Below are 22,280 nucleotides of genomic sequence, written 5' to 3' on the forward strand. Positions count from 1 at the left end.
CCCTGTAGCAAGTATCTGTACACAACACAACTATATGGCTTGTATATTTTACAAGACCTTTAAAAAAAAGAGAAGGGGTGAGAAGTTTTGATGGGTCTTAACCCACTTTTAGTCCATGTATTTCTTAGAAAATATCATTTAGTTTATAATATTCTCTATACAAGTTTACTCAAGTTGTTTAGAAACTTGATGGAAGAAATAAGTCTCTATAAAAATTTTACCTTCTCAAACTGTCAGAAAACCCATTTTTATTTCAGATCTATTCTGTTATTCTTTTGATTATTCTTTTGATGACTTACCAAGAAAGTTGAGAAGAAAAGAAGAGTTTTTGGGTTTTATCTTACTTCAGTTTATTTAAGCAAAATGAAGAGGAGAAGTATTTGATGAGTTTCTACCTCGTTTTAAGTTCATATCACTAAGAAAATCCATTTAGTTGATTTTGATGCAAAACATTTGCTTGTAAGCTCAAGCTATAATGTGTGTACATCCCAACCATTCCAGTTTACTGTTAATATTTATAGTTCATTATGTCAAAAAAAAACAAGTATATATACACAGAGAAAATCTTTACAGCTCATTTACAACAAATCATCCAAAATACATCAAAAATAGTATATGTTTACTGTCGATGTAAAAAAAAATGGGGTAAAAGTGCATAGTGCACCATACAAATGACAGAGCTGTCAACCAAAAGTCAAAAAAAGTTGGGCCCCACAATTAACTGTTTCTTTTCTATGCTTTTGATTCAGCAACAGCAACCAAAAACCACAAAGGGCCCCACCTATGCCACCTTCTCACTCTGGAAAATCGGAGGATAGCCGACTCCACGATTGGTCGTTCTCGTATGCCTTGACCGGCGACCCAGCGGACAATTGCAACCTCATCCAGTCGTCATCACGACCATCGCTGTTCCTCCAGGTGCTTCCGACCTCGACGACTAGAACTTGGCTGCCATCGCCGTCCATCTCCGGCTAAATTGGAAACAAACCAGAAGCAATTACAGCCTTTACCCTCTTGAATCGTCATCGCTGTGCCACCTCCTCCAATCCACGCATCCCAAACTGAGATTCTCTGAAACACTTCCAACAGCTCTGACTCCAAGCTGTTGACGCCAGTGGGCGGAGCCGGTCCATCTCCGATCGCCCCTAGACCGCTGACGATGACATACACCCAAAAGCAGCCATCGGGCGCCTTCAATGAACAACCCAGTAGATCAGCTCCGCCGGAAATCACGTTGCCATTGCGACATTCTTTTCCAGTCGACGTTTCTCAGACGAAAAAACACCTGCCGACACCCAACAACTGCCTCACACCTTCAAGCAAATCAGCTCGCAAATCCAATCGTCGGTCGCCCCTGTCCTGGCGAAATGACTCTGATAACCGCCTTTGTCCTCTCTGGTAGAGATCATCGGCCTCATATGATCGATCAATCACCGCCTGCTGGAGCTACGACACCACCAAATCACCTCCAGTCACCGACTGTCAACATTCGTCGCCGATCTCCCTCTTCAATCAACATTACCCGAAGAGGAACCCCTCACTGCTAGCCGTCGTTTCTTTCTTTCTTTGAGCACCCTTGGAGCAGATCGTGAGTATAAGCAGGAGAACGGCTGTAAGATAAAAGCCAAACCCACTTGATACCTATAGGCATTCAAACACACGGACACAAAGGAAAGGAACTTGGGACTCCAGCTCCATAAACCCTAACAGGCTACATCTGGGCTATAACATTTGATTTGGGCTCCCCATATATTTTAGCATTTGGGCTGCCTCAAAAATAATCAAATGACCTAGTTTTTGCAAAAATAAATTAGCCTGTCAATTGTTGTGACTCCGCTCAACAAACTAGATTCTAAAAAGTGCGTTGCAACCTAGACCTGGACCACTCAGATTTAAAAAAAAAAAAAAAAAAAGAAGAAAAAAAAAAAAAAAAAAAGAAGAAAAGAAGAAGAAGAAGAGAATATGAATTTGGGCGGATTATTTGCGGGCTCTAACGAGAAATAATAACAATTTTTGGGCTGTGGCAATTTGGGCTTCATATAAAATGGTGCTTAATGGGCTACCTCCACAATAAAAAACGACCTAATTTTACAAATACTAAAATTAGCCGCCTAACGTTCGCGCACCGCAAGCCACGCTCAACAGAATGCGCTCTCAGAATACGCGTTGCGGCCCGGATCACTCGGCATTTTCAAAAAGGGAGGGAGAAGAGTAGTACGCTACTACAACTCCATGAAGCGTTTTAGAATACGACCGCGATAGAAATGCTCAAGGTACAAACAAATGAGACTCGAGCTTGCAAACAACAAGCCAATATCATATATCCGTTCGTCTTCACTTCTCGCCTTTTCTAAAAAGGGGAGAGTAGGAGGGTTAGCACGACACTATGCAGAAGTGTTATTTCTATTTCGAGTAAAGAGCTAAACTACATAACGAGTTGACATTATATACGATTGTGCACCCCGGGGAAGAGATTGGTGTTATGAATGAAGTAGAAGCTCCATGGCCCAACACCAAACATCAACCATGTTGGCTGACTCTCGTCAGCTATGATGCCCAACTTTTCCCAGCAGCCGTGTTGACTAGTCTTTCGCAGTCTCTTTGATAACTCTCAGCAACCGCGCTACTCGGATATTAGAAGCCGCGTTGACCAGCTCCATGCAGTCTCGCTACTCAGCTCTCATCAGTCGTGTTGGCCGACATCCCGCAGTCGCGCTGCCCAACTCTTGGCAGCCGCGCTACCTATCTCTTTCCAGCGCTTGCATCGCCTAAATCTTTCCAGTGGCTACGTATCTCAGTTTTCAGCAGCTATGCATCCATCTTCCCCTTTCCTCTCCTTCTCTGTGAAAGGAAATGGGGGGGGAGGGTTGGTACTACACCATGCAGAAGTGATTTTTATTCTGTAGGGGCAGAGTTAAGGTACATGAAGAGCTGATGCTATGCATGATAGTGTACTCTTGGGGTGACATTAATATTCCGGATCGAAAGAGCAGCCTCGTGCTTCAACCCTCGGTAGTCTCATTACCCAGCTTTTAGTTGTCGTGCTACTCATCTATCACTAGCAGCTCGATGCTTAGTTCTCAGCGGCCCTAGTGACCAGCTCTCGACGACAGTCTCGCTACGCACTACTTGACAGCTGCTACATTATCTAACTGTTGAGAGAAAAACTTAGAGACACACTTGAACAAAACGTTGGAACAAGTAGATTGCGGAATAGTTAATCTCGAAGGATCTAAAAGCTCAACAATAATATTAATAAGTTAGAGTTAACTAGTTAGAGAGTTAGTTACAGAAATGTAAAGAAATAGAAATGACAACAGTTGTTATATCAAGTATACACATAAGTTGATTCATAACAAGGAATGCATTCAAACCGAGTTAATAAGGAAGATCAAACTTAGTGATTAAGTCACAAAAGACTTGCTCCGGAGAGAGGTTATAATCAGTTATGTTCTAGTAAGAATTGAGAGTAAGAAGTGATGAGTAGAAAGATAGAGAAATAGAGAAGATAACTTCAGAGAAATGTATTCAGAATAGATGCGTGAGTTATCGTATGGAATACAAGAGAATGAGCTCTTATTTATAGAGACTCATGAAGTACACTAGATTACATCTCTATGAGTAGCCATGCAAGGCATACTGGACAATAGAGTGTTTTACAATAAAGACAAGTAAAGTAATCTAGCTAAGTGACTACGGTAGGAAGAGACTCCGGTTGCGGTTGCTGATGAAGAAGTTGACTGCGGGTGCTGGATGGCTGCGGTAGCTGGATTGGTTGCGGTAGCTGAAGTTCAAGAGGGTCACTTTTTATGATTTAACAATTTCCCCCTAAGTGACCTCTTTAACTTTTGGTTCAGCTATCAAGTTTGAGGAACTTGATCAGGATCCACCAAAACTTGCTGATGTTTTCCAGCCAGATGATTCTTCTTGAGATCTCGAATTTGACTTCTGCGGTAGTGTGCTTTGATCTTTCAACTGCGGTTCGACAGATGTCAAGTTGCTTCCTGGTGAGGCGATGCATGGCAGTCATAGGAATGAAGTATTTGACATTATCGATCTTCCTTTTGAAAATGACTCCAAGTTCAGGAAAGTTGGTTGCACCTAAGGATCTTTCTTGATAGCCTTTGGTAGGCATTGGTGCAGGCTCCAGTGGTGGCAGATCAAATTTCTTGGCAATGATAGGGTAGATGTCCGCATCGATCTTGGCAAAATCACAGACCGTATCCTTCAGAAAAGAATTGGCTTTTTCAAGCGCAATCTTCATTTTAGGGTGCTTTTCTGACTTGTTTTTGGAACACCTTGGCAATGAGGAAGATTTCTTCCGGATTCATACAAAGAAAGTCTGCTTGGGTGCGGATATAATCATGCTCTCTTCTAGTGAGGGTATACTAGATGTAGTCAGCCTTCATGAACTTCCGAATCTTGTAGTTCTTGACTGCGGATGGTCTATCGTTAGACCATATATTCTCAATGGGAGAGGCATGCTTAGCATAAAAACGATTAAGTCTCTCAAATTCCATTGGCAGTCTTTTGTGGTCAGGAAGGTTGGGGTCGAATTGGTCAAACACTGCGAAGTATTTGGCATTTGGAGATATTGGGACATCCCAGTATCCATCAGTAGGGGGTTCAGCATAGGTGAGGTGCGGTCTGTAGTCTTTGTCCAGCAGTCTGCGGTGAGGATTGACCCAAGAGTTTATCAAGGATTCGTCCATGACTGTATCAAATCCGCATTCATTCCAAATGAGTTCAGCAAGTTTGGCTGCCTTCCAATCGTGTTTCCTTTGGGCGGTGGCAGGAGAGTCAGTTGAGCTTGGAGATGACATATTCTCAGCCAGGTTTTTAAAGTGAGGGGGAGTCTCTGGCTTTTCAGGAGTAGCCTTTTCTTGCGGTGGAGTGTTATGTGGTGAAGTGTGATAAGATGGTTGCGGTGAAGGCTGCGGTGTGGGAATTTTTTCTGTGATGATGGGGTTGCTCTGATGTTGTGAGATGGAGTGATCAGAGTGATGGACTTCTTCTTCACTTCCCCCTCTTGAGGAATGCAACGGGGGAGCTTCCTCAAGCCACTTTTTAAGGCCATCAACCTTGGCAAAAACCTCTTGAAATTGAGCTTTGAGGGCTTCGGCCAACTGTTGATTATTGGGTATGGAGGAGCTGAAGAGTAGCCTGTGTATTTCTTTTGTGAGCTGGAGGATCTCGGGACCATGGAAGTTGGAGGACAGGGATCGTTGCAGTCTATTAATTCTTGCTTGAAGAACTGAGATAGTGGACTCATAAGCAGAGTGAGTCTCATCTATCAGTTTCTGAGACTGTGTGGCTTGATCCGCGATGGCTGCTTGGAGATCCGTTTTGATTGCGGTTACCTCAGTGATGAGGCATTCCGCAGCAGCCATAAAGTCCTTGTGATCTGCCTTGCGGTTGTTATCGAGGGACCGGATCCCCATTTCCACTTTGAGAGAAATTCTCTCAGCAGCCAAGCGTTCCCTTGTTTCCAGACGCTCTATACGTTTGATCAGGGACTGCGGTCCCGGGGTGTCTTCTGGTTGCGGTTGAGTTGGCTTAACCGCAGCTAAGATCTGATCGACTTTGGCTTGTAAGCTCAGAAATTCTTTCCTGGTGACAACATTCTTCTTCTTTTTCTTCTTTTCTTTGGGTTTAGAAGTCGAATGTTGAGAGCCACTGGATTCCTCTTCCTCATCGAACATCATAAGGTCATCATCAGAAGGACTGGGCTTGTTTACCTCCTGAATGTCTTCATCATCAAGACCAAGGGTGGGAGCTGAACTGACTTCGATTGCGGTTCCTTCGTCTTGTGATTCATGGACTGTTGGAGTTGGAATTGGATTGGGAGTTACTCTGGAGGTACCTGCAGCTGCACCTGTCGCTTGAGCTTTAAGAATTGTTTCCGCCATCTCGGTCATCCAGTCTTGAACTTTTTGAATAGTGGCTACGGTATTGGCATTGCTGATTGCATTTGCCCAATACTTAGCCACTGACTAGATTTCTTGCTATTTTTGCTGCTGCTGCTTGATCTGTTGTTCCTTGTGGGCTTGGAATGCCCTTTTGAAAGTAGCATATTTCTTGATTTCTGACTCAGTTACCGGATTGTACTGTAAGCATGAGTCATTGGATTCATTGCCGTCAAATCCTTGGAAACGCACCGAAGTGTCCTTAGGGTCCATGGATCCTTGCACATTTGTGCTCACCGTGCCTAAACCACCTGCTGCGGATGTAAGCAGAGTAGGATTTCCTGAGCTTCCTTGGTCTCCTTGACCCGTGGTCAAGTTTGGCCTCGGCTCAGTTCTGGCATGGGCGGAAGAAGTGCCCTACGGTTGGGAAGGTGTTTGAAGTGTTTGGGTGACGTTCAAAAGGATGGAGCGGAACTCCTCAGGAGAAAAGAAATGCAGTCGGGAAGCCTTGGAGACCTTAGGGCGAGAACCAGTGTCATCCTTGTGGGAGTGAACTGGGGGGAGTCTCCACGATGTTGAGAATCAGACTCACTTTCTGAGTCTGATTGGAAAAAGATAGTGGTGTTGAGTGGGTCTGCGGCCACCCTAAGGACTACCGGAGCCTTTTGAGAGGCTTCAGTATCGGTCCGGTCACACATTTGGCCAGAGGTATCGGTTTTCCTTTTCTTAAGGATAGAAATTGGTTGCCTATCCTCATCTTAATCACTATCAGGTGTGGTTGCGGTTGGTTTGGTTTTACGTTTCTTGGTGGGTGCGGTTCGTTTGGGAGCATCCTTCTGTTGGATTAGGTGTCTAAGCCCATAACTATAATTGTTATGTACTTGAATTGATATTAGCAATGTCCTTTTGGGTTGCCTTCAAACCTGGCAATTGAATAGGGTAATTGTTGGAGAGAGAAGAATGATTTATTAATTTATTGCTTGGTTAATAAATTAATAATCAAGATAAATGATTTATTAATGTATTATAGATATAATATATTAATTAGAAATCATATTGTTTAATTAATATTTAATCAGAAATTAATTTGGAATTAATTTTGGGATTAAAGGAATTAATTGAAACTGCAGGGACTAAAGGTGACAATGTTCAAAAGTTGTGCATTAAGCATTCTAGAACCTCCCTTAAAGGTGGGGAACGAAATCTAGAGTGTCCTAGGGTTTCCTTGGGCTCTAAGGGTGCCTTGGAAGCCTTAAGGAGGAAGTTAAGGGATTAGGGTTATCTAAGATACACCTGCCTTATCCTAAACCTTCCTTATCACCTATATAAACCCCTATAGGGTTGGATTTCGTCCAAGGCACTCAAAGAAAGGCTAAGGGCCGAAATTCTACTCTACTTCTCTCTCTCCATAGTAATCCTTGGTTGCTAGGTTTGTTTGTGAGCCATTAGAGGCGCGACACTTGTGGCGCTTGCTACCAAAGTTCAAGATCTTCAAGGATTTGATTGTTATTACAATATAACAATCAAGGTATGTATCCTAACCCTAATTATATGTTAATTTCTAAGATTACATGTGCCTCCTAGGGTTTCTAGTTTTTGTGTTCAATGCTTGTATGTCTAATAGTGAAAACATAGATTCTCACCTTAGGGTTGCATGCACACATAGGATTGTTTGTTATGTACAAAACCCATCACCTTCTTGGGTGTTCTTTGTTTCTTCTTGGTGGCCAATTGCTTTCTTCTTTGAGAAAGATTGGAAAGAGTAGTGGCAGAAGTGACTGCGGTACCTTCAGGGTTAATGGCTGCGGATGGAAGAGGCGGGGTAGGAGGGTATGGGGCAATACCTTCCGTAGCCTCTATGTGATCTGAGACATCAGCAGTCTCAAGACCAAGTGTGGAAAGAATATGGGTAGGAAGTCTGCGGATAGGTCTAAATACAGTTTGATTAGAAGAGGGATTGTACCTTTCGAGATTCTTCGTGACAAAGAAGTTGATGTCACTGCCCATGTCGATTCCAGCGTCTGCATGAAGGTCTAAGATGTAGAGTGACCAGAACCTTGCAAATGTGAGCTCGGTTGGGTTCTCCCTTGGGCTCTCTTTGGGAATGTATTGAAGGAAGACGTCCCATAGGATCTGCCCGTAGTTTACATCGTGTCCTGTGAATATGCTCCACACCAACTCCAGTAGTTTGAGTCCCATGTTGTCTATGCCTCCGGTTTTGTCGGATAGACAGCGGATGATGAAATGGCACACAAACTGCCAAACCGCAGGCAATTGATTTTTCTTGAATTCACCAATTCCTCTAATTGGTTTCTGATAGCCCATTTGGTACAGGGCAGAGGTAACGTCCGCCATGGAAGGAGAGAAGATCTTGATGGATGGATGAACCAGAAGGTTTATGGCAGTAAGAAACTTTTCTTTGGACAGGATGACCAAGGAATCGTTAATGAGGTTGAGGTGAACTTCTTGAGGGTTTTCGATTGGGCAATAGGCGGAGAATGCACATTTGAAGAGGGTCGAGACTGGAACAACATCTGTAAAAGCGTCGAAAGGGCCAAACAGAGGGTGATTCTTGAGAAACTTGATCATCAGTTTGGATGGAGCATTGTATGAAGAATGATATTCAAACACTGCTCGAAAGTTGCTTGAAGCAATCGTTGGAGAGTCTGAACCGGTAGGATTCACTAAGCCTGAAGCCTTGGTTTGTTTCTTTGATGCACATGATTTCACCATTGTAGGAGCTTGAGAGAAGAAGTAGAAAACAGAGTTCTTGAAGGATTTGAGAGGGAATGATCGATATTCAGAAAGCGTAAAGTGATTTTGGGGAAGAAGATGGGTTTATAAAGGGGTGAAATTTTTTTAACCCTAAGTAAAAGGTAAGGATAAGGTAAAAACGTCGTTTGGGGTTTGGGGGGAATCTTTGAATTTGGGAGTAAATCTCAGCCACATAAAAATGAAACGGTTTAAAAAAGATTTTGGAGATTTACTAAAAAGGGGTTTGCATTTAATGAAAAGTCAGACACACATCAACACGTCAGGTGATCGTGGGGTGAGGGGAAAGGAAGTTGGAACGGATGGGACGTGCTGGGTAAGTGGAAAAGACAAATTAAGGATGTGATTATGGAAAAACGTTCTTTTTGTCATCATGCCTAAAATATGTCTGACACAAGGTTTATTCAGAAAGAGAATGAGACAGTTTCTAAAGGGAATGTTTTTTTTAATGTTTTATTTAATGAAGGATCATTAAATAGCACACAAAGATTCAAGGGTTGATGAAACAGTTGAGAAATTATCACGATGATCGCGGATGGAAACTTCATTGCGGATGGGAATGTCATCGCGGATGGAAACGTCATTGCGGATGGAAACGTCATTGCGGATGGAAATGATGAATGTCTGCAGTAAGGAACTGAGGAAAGCACTTGTACAAAAATTAGTAATAACAGACAATAAAGACCCATGAGAGATAAGTATGATATATGGTTGCGGTACCTAGCCTGCGGTACCAAAACCATCTATCATAAGTAACTCTCAGTTAGAACCGCAACGGAGACCAAGGGTGGTCTGCGGTAGCTAACAACTCAAAAAGAATTGCGGGTCTGGATTCATCATTCCTAACATTTGTAGGAAGGTGTTAAGTTTTGTGGAGTCGAGCGCTTTTGTGAACACATCAGCAATCTCTTCATGAGAATGGACAAAGATGAGTTCAATGTTACCCTTCAAGATGTGGTCTTTGATGAAGTGATACCGTAGTTCAATATGTTTAGTCTTGGAGTGCTGAATTGGATTGTGAGAAATAGCAATAGCACTTTCAGAGTCACAATTGATCGGTATCCGCAACATTCTATAACCGTAGTCCAATAATTGAGTTTTCATCCAAAGAACTTGAGAACAACAGCTGGCTGCGGCCACATACTCAGCTTCTGCGGTAGACAGAGATACACAACTTTGTTTCCTTGAAGACCAGCTGACGAGTCTTTCACCCAGAAATTGACATCCACCTGAAGTGCTTTTTCGATCTAGTTTGCATCCGGCTTGATCCGCATCTGTGAAAGCTTGCAGGCTGAAGTCATTGCCTGCAGGGTACCATAGACCAAGAGATTTGCTTCCTTTCAGGTACCGTAGTATCTGTTTGGCCGCGGTCATATGTGACACTTTTGGGTCAGCCTGATACCTTGCACATACACCAGTTGCAAAGACAATGTCTGGCCTGCTTGCGGTTAGGTACATCAAAGAACCTATGATACCTCTATAAGTCTTGTGATCCACAGATTCGCCTGAGGGATCAGCAGAGATCTTATAACCGAAGGCCATGAGGACCTTAGCCAAAGAACAGTTGTCCATAGAATATTTCTTTAATAGTTTAGTGGTGTATTTCTCTTGATGAATGAATATCCCTTGCGGAACTTGTTTCACTTGAAGTCCTAGAAAGAAGTTAATCTCTCTATTCATGCTCATTTTGAACTTGTTGGTCATGAGCTTAGCAAATTCATCCACCATTCCTTGATCAGTCGATCCGAAGATGATATCATCCACATATATTTGTACAAGCATAAGGTGGTTACCATTTGCTTTTCTAAATAACGTGGGGTCAATCACTCCTCTCTTGTACCCGGATGAGACGAGGAATTCAGAAAGAGTCTCATACCATGCTCTTGGGGCTTGCTTCAGACCGTAGACTGCTTTTTCAAGTTTGTAGCAGTGGTCTGGGAATTCAACAATTTCAAAACCTGGAGGTTGCTGAAGATAAACCTCTTCTTTTAGTTCCCCATTGAGAAATGCACGTTTAACGTCCATTTGGTGTACCTTGACGTTCTTGTGGGCTGCGTATGCTAGGAAGATCTGGATAGCTTCCATGCGTGCTACCGGAGCATACGTTTCATCGTAGTCAACACCTTCAAGTTGACTGTAGCCCTTTGCAACTAGCCTTGCCTTGTTTCTGACTACCGCACCAGATTCATCCAGCTTGTTTTTGAACACCCATCTAGTGCCAACAATAGAGTGGCCACGTGGCTTCGGAACGAGCTGCCAAACTTTGTTTCTTGGAAATTCTTCTAGCTCTTCTTGCATTGCAACTATCCAGTCAGGTTCAAGCAATGCTTCTTTGATCGTTCTGGGCTCTACCGAGGACATAAATGCTGCGTAGTGGCAGTGATCAGATAGGTCCTTGGAAGATCGAGTCTGGATACCTGCGAATGGGTTGCTGATGATTTGACCTGGTGGGTGGTCCTTCGTCCATACGTGTAGACGAGGCTGCAGATGATCAGCAGCTGCGGTAGAGGGAATATCTTGAATATCAGGAGAATCTGCGGTTGGAGATGGCAGTTCCCCCTGGACTTGAGAACATCCTGCTGAGTCATCTTGGTTTGTTGGAACGAGAATGGAGTTTTCTTGAACAGTTGGGAGAGGTTCCCCCTGGATTGCGGATGGGAGTTCCTCTGGAACCTGAGAAGGTTCCCCCTGGACTGCGGATGGGAGAGTGTCAATGTTTTCTATGAGTTTATCATCCGAATCCGAAGATACGTTTGATGGTAATGCTTCTCTGCGGGTGGGAATTTGAACAACATCAAGTACTGGAACCTCGACGGTTGTTGCTAGATCCGGAGTAGAGCTTTCCCCCTCAACCGGAGAGGTGAAAGTATTGAGAGATGCTACTTCAGATAGAGATGGTCCAGAAACATCAGCGTGTTGTTGTTGAGCTGCGGGTGACACAAGAACTTCAGATAGTTTTGCCGTTTCAACAGGGTCGAAAAGATCGTCATAATTCACTTCAACTAGATTTAAAGGACCTGAAGAGGCAGGAATATCGCTTTCCTTGATTGCAGTGGTTTCAGTGGATGGAGGGGCGTTGCGGATGTGAGAATCATCAAATTTCACATCGAAGCTTTCAATGATCAGCCTTGTATGTCTGATGAGCAATCGATAAGCAACCTTGTTAGTGGAATAACCAAGGAAGATGCCTTCATCAGACTTCAGTGCAAACTTGTTGAGCTGATCTCTGTTGTTGATCACGAAACATCTACACCTAAAAATATGAAAGAAGCGAACATTTGGCTTGCGGTTGTTAAGGCCCTCATATGGTGTTTTATTGAGGCGTTTGCACACAATGCTTCGGTTTTGGACAAAGCATGTGGTTGCTACAGCTTCAGCCCAGAAGTAGAGAGGAAGGTGTGCGAAGTTGAGCATGGATCTGGCTGCTTCTACTAGTGTGCGGTTCATTCTCTCTACTACTCCATTTTGTTGCGGTGTGTAGGGGGCTGAAAAGTTGTGAGAGATGCCCTTGGACACCAAGAAACTGTTGAGAAGATGATTAGTGAACTCAGTTCCATTATCACTGCGGATACGTCTTACTGGAAGCTTGATCTGAAGTTCGATTTCTTTGATGAAGTTGATGAAAATTTGCGGTGTTTCTGACTTGAGTCTGAGGAAGAAGACCCATGTGAAGCGTGTAAAGTCATCTACAATAACCAATATGTACTTCTTGTGGTGGAGACTGGCTACGCTTGATGGACCGCAGAGATCAATGTGCAATAGCTCCAGTGGTTCAGAAATAGAAGAGTCCGTTATCAGAGGGTGACTTGCTTTGGACTGTTTACCACATTCACAAGCCGGACAGAGAGTATCGTTGCTGAATTTGAGAATAGGGAGACTGCGGACTAGTTCTCCAGTGACTAAATTGTTGATGTACCTGAAGTTGAGATGAGCTAGCTTGCGGTGCCATAGCCAGCTGACTTCGGATACAACTTTGGATAGGAAGCACAACTGTGGTCTACCAATGATCAGAGAGATATCCAAAGGGTACATGGTACCTTCGGATCGGGATTTGATCAGGCATGTGTTCCTATCACTTGTCATTACGTAGCAAAACTGATCATCAAATTCAACTCGACGTCCTGCTTTACATAGTTGGCCAACACTGAAGAGATTGTGTTTAAGGCTTTCTACATAAGCAACCTTCTGAATGGAAAAGTTCCCTGTAGTGAGAACACCGTAACCTCGGATGACACCATTTGCATTGTTGCCAAATGTGACATTTCCACCATTGCATATTGGCCTGAAATCCCGAAGGTATTCTAACCTTCCGGTCATGTGCAAGGAGCAGGCACTGTCAATTAACCATTCATCTTCTTGTTCCTCCTTGCACAAAGCCTGAGAATTACACGGTTAGTTTAGGCATCCAAACTAGTTTGGAGCCTGGAGCAATTGGTGAATTTCTGAAGGATGCATGGACCGAGGTTGCAGGGACGGGTCTCTTGTCAACTTTTAATCCTAGTCCTGGGTGTTTGTGCAGATTTGGAGTGTTGTGAGTTTTTGAAAAAGTACGAGGTTTCTGACTCCGATTCGATTTGACATGAGATAAATCCTTTTGACAACTACACTGACATTTACAAAAAGAGATTTTGTCATTTGATCTGACACTATGCTTGGTCAGCGGTCTATAGGATGAATTGGACTTGTTACCGGTCCGAGGTGGGTAATTCCTGACATGAGTGTTGTTGGGTTTTAAAAAAGTTTGTTTTTGAAAAGGTTTAGCACGTGCAAATCTTTGAGTCCCTTTAGGTGGATTTGGTAAGATACCCTTCCATTTGTTGAAATTTTGACGTGACTTTAAAAGTGTTGGAGTGGGTAAAATACCTTTCCATTTAGGATCATTTGAGGAATAGACCTGAAAAACATTGTTTCGAAAAGACTGAACACCCTTTTGGGTTGTGTCAAAAGGAGTAGGAATGACTTTTGAAACTGGACTTTCCTTTTTGTTTGTTTTCTTGGTGGGAGAGTTTTTTGAAAAGTAGTGTGAGAAAAAAAGTTTTTCTGGACTCTTGGACTTTGGAAATCTGACATGCTTCTTGTTTTTTGAAAAGGTTTGTCTGTTTGTGCCTCGAGATCTAATTTCCTCTTTGAAGGCCTTTTTGGCCAAAGATTTTGGTGAACCGCAGTCATTGTTGTTCAACTGCGGTTTCCTGGAATTCTTAGAATGATTTTGAAAACGTGGGCTTGAGTCATCCGAACTTGAAGATTCTGGGATCTGAGAGCATTGAACCACTTCAAAGTTTTCTATGGGTAATTCATGATGAATTATTTGAAGAGTGGCAAAACTTTTTTTTGACGGCTGCGGTAGGGATGACTTGACTACCGCTGAGTAAGTCTTAGTTGGGACTTCGGTGGGAAATTTGTGGGACATTTGACTACAGTGTGAGACACTGCGGTCTGAGGACAGAGACGGGAAGTCTTTCGAGACTTCGGGGCCCTCAATGACAATTTCTTCATCAACTACGGATGAAGTTTGAGAATTTGGATAAATGGTGCCACATATAGGAATTTGATCACATGTGTGACCCGAAACATCAGGCACAATTTCCTCAATGACACAATTATTGCTTAGATTGTGCAGTCTACCGAAGTGAGTTTTGATATCTTCGGGAAAGGTCTTGTCATTGACTGGGAAATGAAATTCTCGGTCTGGAGGGACATACAGTCTGTCTTTGTTGAACCAGGGTGAGGAATCCATTGCGGTAGGATATCCATTTGACCAACCCCAATTGTATGTATTGTCTACGGTTCCATTGTTTACCAAATTTTCAATAGCTTCACTTTCATTAAACAATTTTTCAATTAAGAGATTTAAGCGTACAATTTCTCTCTGAGCTAAATCTCTCTGGTTCAAAGCTATCTCTAATTGGGTTTCACTTAACATTCTTGCATCTTTTTCTAACTCTAAGTCCTTCTCTAACATAGCCATTTTGAGTCTTTTGTTATCCAGTCGTCCTCTCACGTGGAACATCTCTTGGGACGCAATGTTCTTCTCATCTAAGGCTTTATTATAGTCTATAAGGACGGCAGCACAAGTGTCATTAAGATCATCTATGTAGGGTTGACAGTCATGCATGTTATAGTTTAGAGTTTGGATCATAAGTTTTACCTGTTCGATGATGCTTAGAGTTCTATCCTTTGCCATGTAGCAGTAGTTCTTGTTCAGCATTGTAGACCCATCATCATCCACAGTGGCCAGCATGCATATTTCCCCTTTTCCTTTGACACTGCTGATGGCTTCATCTTCGTCTCCGGATGACCAAACTTGATGGTCTCTTTTGACATGGGCTACGTATGCCCTTGCCTTTTCCTTGTCTTCTAACTCTTGAGCCATTCTGAGGTAGAATGCTCTGTCTTTTACTACATTGGCCTTACAATCTCTTGCAAAGTGATTCTCTTTGTTGCATTTGTGACAAATTACAACATCAGTCTTGTCTTCTGAGGGAGTACCGGAGTCAGCAGTTTGAGGAGACTGCGGTACCTCCTTTGGTTGATTATTTTGAGATTGCGGTGGTGGATGAGAATTTTTGGGATATCGAGGATGGTTATTCTAGGAACCAAAGTTACGGTTGAATGGAGGTTTGTTGAACTGTTGATTCTTGTGGAAGGAAGGAGGTGGTAGACGGTTGAACTGTTGGCTAACCAGAGCAATAGCCTTCTGAAATTCTTCTTCATTGTCATACTCTGAGTCAGCTTCGTATGACTGCGGTGGAGTGTCATACGAGGAAGAGTAAGGTGACTGCGGTGGAGCTTGTGCTATGAGAGCAAGTGGTCCTCCAAACTCAGCACAGTCTTTGAGTACGGTGGATTCTTGTGCTTGCAGCTCTCCATAGAGCTTGTAGAGTGACAAAGAGTGAATCTTTCTATCAACTTGGACTATCATCTTAGCCGTAGTCAAATGTCTTCCCAAACCATTGAGAAACTGAAGATTGGTTTCATGGTTACTGCGGATGGTGCCCGCATTGGATAACTTGGTGACTATCAGGTTGAACCTTTTGAAGGAGTCTTCCAAACTTTCGCCAGTATGAGCTTTGAAGTTGTTGAACTCATTGAGTGCGGTAGTAAGCTTCTTGTCTTTTGCTTGTTCTGAGTCTTCGTACAAGTTTTTGAGAACATCCCAGATCTCTTTTGCTGATTTGCAATTTATGATAATATCGAAGTTGTCAGGAGCAACTCCGCAAGAGATTTCATAAAAGGCAACAGCATCATTTTCCATTTTATCGAGATCGTCCTTGGTGGGACGGTTCATGGCTGGTTGACCTCCTCCTAGTCTGGTTGTAGCGCCGTCAGTTTGGACTGGTGTAAGGACTGGGACGTGTGGTCCTTCTTCTACGGATCGCCATACATCTCTTCCAAGTCTCCTTAAGTATCTTTCCATTCTTTGTGACCAGTGATGATATTCATTTGCTACCAGTATTGGGGCTCGGTTAGAACAACCAACACTGTTGGAAACATTCAGAGATAACGATTGTGCCATTTGAAAATTCTTTGAAGAAATGAGCTTTAGTGGTATAGAAGGCCCTTTGAAAAATCAGAGTTCCGTTTTCAAAAAGCAACCACTATGGCTCTGATACCAATTGTTGAGAGAAAAACTTAGAGACACACTTGAACAAAACGTTAGAACAAGTAGATTACGGAATAGTTAATCTCGAAGGATCTAAAAGCTCAACAATAATATTAATAAGTTAGAGTTAACTAGTTAGAGAGTTAGTTGCGAAAATGTAAAGAAATGGAAATGACAACAGTTGTTATATCAAGTATACACATAAGTTGATTCATAACAAGGAATGCATTCAAACCGAGTTAAAAAGGAAGATCAAACTTAGTGATTAAGTCACAAAAGACTTGCTCCGGAGAGAGGTTATAATCAGTTATGTTCTAGTAAGAATTGAGAGTAAGAAGTGATGAGTAGAAAGATAGAGAAATAGAGAAGATAACTTCAGAGAAATGTATTCAGAATAGATGCGTGAGTTATCGTATGGAATACAAGAGAATGAGCTCTTATTTATAGAGACTCATGAAGTACACTAGATTACATCTCTATGAGTAGCCATGCAAGGCATACTGGACAATAGAGTGTTTTACAATAAAGACAAGTAAAGTATCTAGCTAAGTGACTGCGGTAGGAAGAGACTCCGGTTGCGGTTGCTGATGAAGAAGTTGACTGCGGGTGCTGGATGGCTGCGGTAGCTGGATTGGTTGCGGTAGCTGAAGTTCTAGAGGGTCACTTTTTATGATTCAACACTAACTCTAAGTAGCATCGCCGCATAGCCCTCGACAGACAGCCAAGACAGCGAGGCACCAATCGTCACTACAACTAAAGATGCAGCAAAGCACCAGGTTCCATTACACTTCAACCAGGACTGGTCACCCGGTCTAGACACAAAAGATTGCATGTTGTTGCACCCAATTGTGCATGGTTCAACATCATTGCCTTGAGTCGCTTGGCTTCTCAGCCCGACTCCATTATCGTGGCAAGCTCCGCGCGCGAGGTTGAGTACCCTTGCCTTGAGTCGCCTGGATTCTCAGCCCGAGTCCATAATAGCGGCAAGCTCCGCATGCGAGGTTCAGTACCTTTTCCTTGAGTCGCCTGGCTTCTCGGCCCGACTCCATTATAGCGGCACCCGCCGCCTGCAAGGTTTAGTATCCTTGCCTTGAGTCGCTTGGCTTCTCAGCCCGACTCCATTATAGCGGCAAGCTCTACCTGCAAGGTTCAGTATCCTTGCCTTGAGTCACTTGGTTTCTCAGCCCGACTCCATTCTAGCGGCAAGCTCCACGTGCAAAGTCGAGTACCTTTACCTTGAGCCGCCTGGCTCCCCAACCCGGCTCCACTACAGCAGCCTGCTCCTCCAACGAGGCTCAAAGGCTTGCAAGCTATTCCTATATGATTCCACGTGATGCCCTACCGCACGATACATCTACGATCTCGGGCTGCAAAGCCCGATCTTCATGCGAAGCTCTCCCGCATGATGTATCTACGATCGTTAGCAGCTAAGCTCAATCTGTTCCACGCGTTGCTCTCCCGTGACATCTCCATGATCGCTAGCTGCTAAGCCCAAGCTATTCTTCTAAGTCGCACAACATAAGTCGCGCATCGTCGTGCACCATAAGTAGCGCATCATAAGCTTATACCACGCCTAATACCATGATATCGGTGTTTCCTCTCTCACAATCGTCATGGTTCTTTTGTGCTCGGATGATCGATGAAGCGTTTTCTACATTACATCCTGCTATAGTGAGGTTACTCTCCAGCAAGATGGTTAGCCCGACAACGGCCCTGCTACCTACTACCTTTCAGCATCTCTGTTTCTTGGCCCTCGGAAGCGGTCTTGCTGCACAAACCTTGCATATAGCCTCGCCGTGTATCCCTCAGCATCTCTGTTGCCTGGCTCTCGGCAATAGTCTCGATGCGCATCCCCTACAAACAACCCCTACTACTTACATTTCAGTCACCAACCATACGACTCATCGGTTTGACAACATCCATCTCGGACAAGAGTTTTGCTACTTTTATTATGCCAACAACTTCGTCGTGTATTGGTACATCAACCTTACCTTATTCATCGTAGTCTTAACTGGCTACCTAAGCTACCCACATAAGACTGGGGGAATCCAGCTAGGTGTAACCTAAGAAAGAAACACCTTCAGGACTGTTATCAATGCTCACGTAAAGCAGACTATGTAGACGGTTATCGGTGACATCCCATATACGTGTGACTACAACAACAACTACGTCGGAGAACAGTCTTAGGGACTGAATGGCGAGCCTATGCTTCTCAGCTACCTTGGCCCAACATTTTATCGACATCATCGTCGCATTGCAGCCTCGCCCCGTATAACATTATCAGTAGCCTTGCTCAGAATAACGGCAACAATAGCTACGCCGCATCATTGATGGGATCATACTCCTAACAAGGAAAAATATTTAAGCCAACCCATGCTTGGCTCATTACGCGACACCACGACTCCCGTGGGTTAAGTTCGGTCATTCTTTTTATTCTTTGATGCATTGGTGCTTTGTCTAGTCCGATCCGGTTGTCAGCAATCCAATCACACCAGACTGGGGGGGGACTTGATGACACATGGTTTATATGACTGAGTCCAGTCCAATGTCATTGGCAGCATACCAATAACATCGGACTGGGGGAACTTGTTGATATATGGTCCATTAGCATGGCCTAGATAGCTCTGGCGTGCCAGCCTCGCCTGGGGCTCCCTTTCCAGCCTTGTTGGGGACTCCCTTGCCAGCCTTGCTGGGGACTCTCCTACTGGCCCGACTTGGTGCTCCCTTGCCAGCCTGATGACACATGGTTTATATGACTGAGTCCAGTCCAATGTCATTGGCTGCATACCAATAACATCGGACTGGGGGGACTTGTTGATATATGGTCCATTAGCATGGCCTAGACAGCTCTGGCGCGCCAACCTCGCCTGACGCTCCCTTGCCAGCCTTGCTGGGGACTCTCCTACTGGCTAGGCTAGTGGGACTCCCTTGCTAGCCTTACCGCGGACTCTCCTGTTGGCCCGGCCTGGCGCTCCCTTGCCAGCCTTTCCTAGTGCGCGCCCGCCAGCCTCGCCAGGCGCCTCCGGGCGGCCTCGCCCAGCTCCTTGCTAGCTGGGCCTGAATTGGGCTGGCCCAAGGCCTGACCTAATTCCCCTTGACCTAATTATCCACTATAAATAGAATAGTGCCTCCTCCATAGAAAAAGACTTTTCCCTTTTGCTCAGCCGCTACCATAGACATCCCCCATGGCCCAGCCGCCACACTATACTTCGGCCGGGTGGTTCAGCCACCACCCTCCGCCGTCAGCCACCAAACACCACCACTAGCACCAAGATGGTTCTCTCCAGCAACGGAGAACCATCTCAGATCTATCAGCTGATCTAACTTGATCGTTGGAGTCCGCTCCCGGGGCACAGTCCCTTGGGCGGCTCTAACGACCTTGTATGTTGTGACATTGCAGATTTGTCTCCGGTGTAGCTGCACTCCCTCAGAGCAGGTGGTTGGAGCAGATGTCGCATCATTTATAAAGGTCCCCTGTTTCTAGGAACGATTACGTGCTTCTTCTCTCCATAATCTGTCGTCTCAACCTTCTTCGTCATTTCTCTTTTCTTCTACATTTTTCCTTTCTGGTTTTCGATGTCTTCCATCAGATATGGAATTGTCCCTACACCCGAGGAGTTCGAGACTCTTCAGTTCCGGTTTGGTTTTATGCCCGAGCATGGCGTCCAGTTCCCATTGGAGGGATCTACTATTTATAAACCGCAGGCCGGGAAGGTCAGTATTCCGGTGGCGAATTTTATAGGTCGGGTTCGTCTTCCTGTTTCCGACTTCTTTGATGAATTCATGTGGGAGTATGGTTTTTCTATTCACAATCTGACCCCGAATGCCATGAACAAGATAGTTGGGTTCGAGTTGGGGTGTTGAGCGCTGGGTGTAGTTCCTCATTTTCAAGCGTCCCAGTCTTTCCTTTATTCGTCGACTCATTCAAGCGTTCACACTTTTCCTCAACGCCGCAACATACATTCCTTTATAGTTAACCAGAAAGCACCAGGAAAAACTGGCAGGATCGATGGCTATGGGTTAACAGTGATTTGGTTGCTGTCGGCTATCCTCGTGTGACCATGGCTTCGTACCGGGCGACCCATCTGCCGGGTGTTGGTTTATCTATGTCCCGCACACTGAGAGGAATTTTTTTTGACGACGAGGACTAGCCGGACTACATATTGGCGGCAATCGGGATGAGCGCTGCTTGGCATTCGTGTGGGAAGATGCCTCAGTTTTTTGTGAGTAATGGTGGTAAGTGTTACCTTCCTTCCCCCCCCCCCTCCCTTTTGTTTGTCGTCATGTTTCTCCCTCTATTTTCTTCTTTTTTCATTTTGAAGCGGGTCTTACGTTGTGGTTGTTATAGTTGACGAGAAACTTTTGTCTCTTGAAAAAGTATTACGGGGGAATTTTGCGGGTGATCTCCAGTATCACGAGGTACCCCTGGTGGAAGCGTTACTTGCTCTGGCTACTGTCGGGATTGCTCCCGAATGCGAGGCCTCTCCTGTCATGGTGAGAGCCGAGGCTACCTCTCCGTCTAAGGGGTCGGGTGTGCCTTGCTTCCAGTTCATCTCCCGTCGTTGGTCCGCTGTTGCCGATTCTGCCCTTGGGAGGATGTTGGTGGTGAAACTATTGGCCGACACTTACGTCGGAAAGGCAATATCGAACCTCTTCTCGCTAAGTCACATGTTGTTATCGAGATTGCTGATGGTGATGGGTTGTTAGCGGCAGAGGCAGTTTGTTCACACCGTCAAGGGAAAACAATCGTTACGGGAGGTTTCTCCACCTCACCCTCGGCTTCGAATGATATCTCGTCGAAGGTGGGGCCTTCCCCTTCGGGCACTCCTGGTGTGTATCTCCCAGGGTGGAACCTTACACCCGGTTTTCTATATCGGAACAAGGTCCTGCTAGTGAATGGTGTCGTCATGCATTTCCTTTTGCTACCCTGGAGGCCCTTGATGCCCTTCCTTATTATCATATGGCGGATGATCTTCAGTACGCCGCTGCATGGTGGCGGTGGTCGGTCGTCTCCGTTACATCGGGGCTGACCGGGCAGAGTTGGTTCTCGTTAAATTAGAGCGCGACGAGCTCGCAGAGAAGGTCTGGCTCCTCGAGGAGGAGCAGCGTAAGTTCGATGAATGCTACCGTGTGCTATCTGGGGAAAAAACAGATGCTGAGGCTCAGGTGGCGACTCTGGATAGGGAGGTCGACCGCCTATCTCAGCAGGTACAAGATTTGGCTACAGAGAAAGCTATGTTAGTGTAACGTTTGGCGCTGCGAGGTAGTGAGCTTGCAGGCGAGGTCTCGAGGAGGAAAGTCCTAGATACTGATTTGTCTTGGGTTCTTTAAAATGGTATGGTCCGCGTAGTGGACCGTGTTGTCGAGAGCAGTGAGTTTACACTCGGTATTCATCATGTGAAGGCCGCGTGTGTGGCTGCTAGTGTGGAGAGGGGAAAACAGGCGGTGCTAGTGTTGTTCTCTGGTAGCGGCTCCGGCCCATCCGAATCGGGCGTTGTGGTTCGGTCTACTGACGCCATGCACGCTTCCATTAGGGCTTTCGTTGAGATAGACTTTGCATCTTATCTTTGGCTGGGTGATCTTGGTCTTGCTGATCTCCGCCAATTGTGTCCTGAGGAGGAGGACGCTATTCCAGACGACGGCGTTAAGGGCGGCATGTGAATGCAGTCTTGTTAGGGTTGATGTTTTACAGGATGTTTTTTGTACGCTTGTTGTTGTTATTTGTTGTTTCTTTGACACCACAAGATGTTTTAAGTGTTTAATGTTTGTATGTTTTTGAGATGTCATCATGTTTGCTTTGTTTCGGGGAAGATTTTCCCCGGAGGGTATTTTGTAGGCCTAGACTACGGCCCTGAGTCAGGTGACCTACTTCCTTCTTTTTGTGGTCGCTTAAGGTGAGCCGAGGTCATCACCTTGAGGCTCCCTGGACCCGAGTCTGTTAGATTTTTATTTTTAGGGGAAGGTTATGATCCTTCATACCCTTTGAATACGTCTAGTTC

This window comes from Lactuca virosa, chromosome 6 (assembly GCF_052849685.1).
Source record: "Lactuca virosa cultivar CGN04683 chromosome 6, Lactuca_virosa_CGN04683_v6, whole genome shotgun sequence".
Classification (NCBI taxonomy): domain Eukaryota; kingdom Viridiplantae; phylum Streptophyta; class Magnoliopsida; order Asterales; family Asteraceae; genus Lactuca; species Lactuca virosa.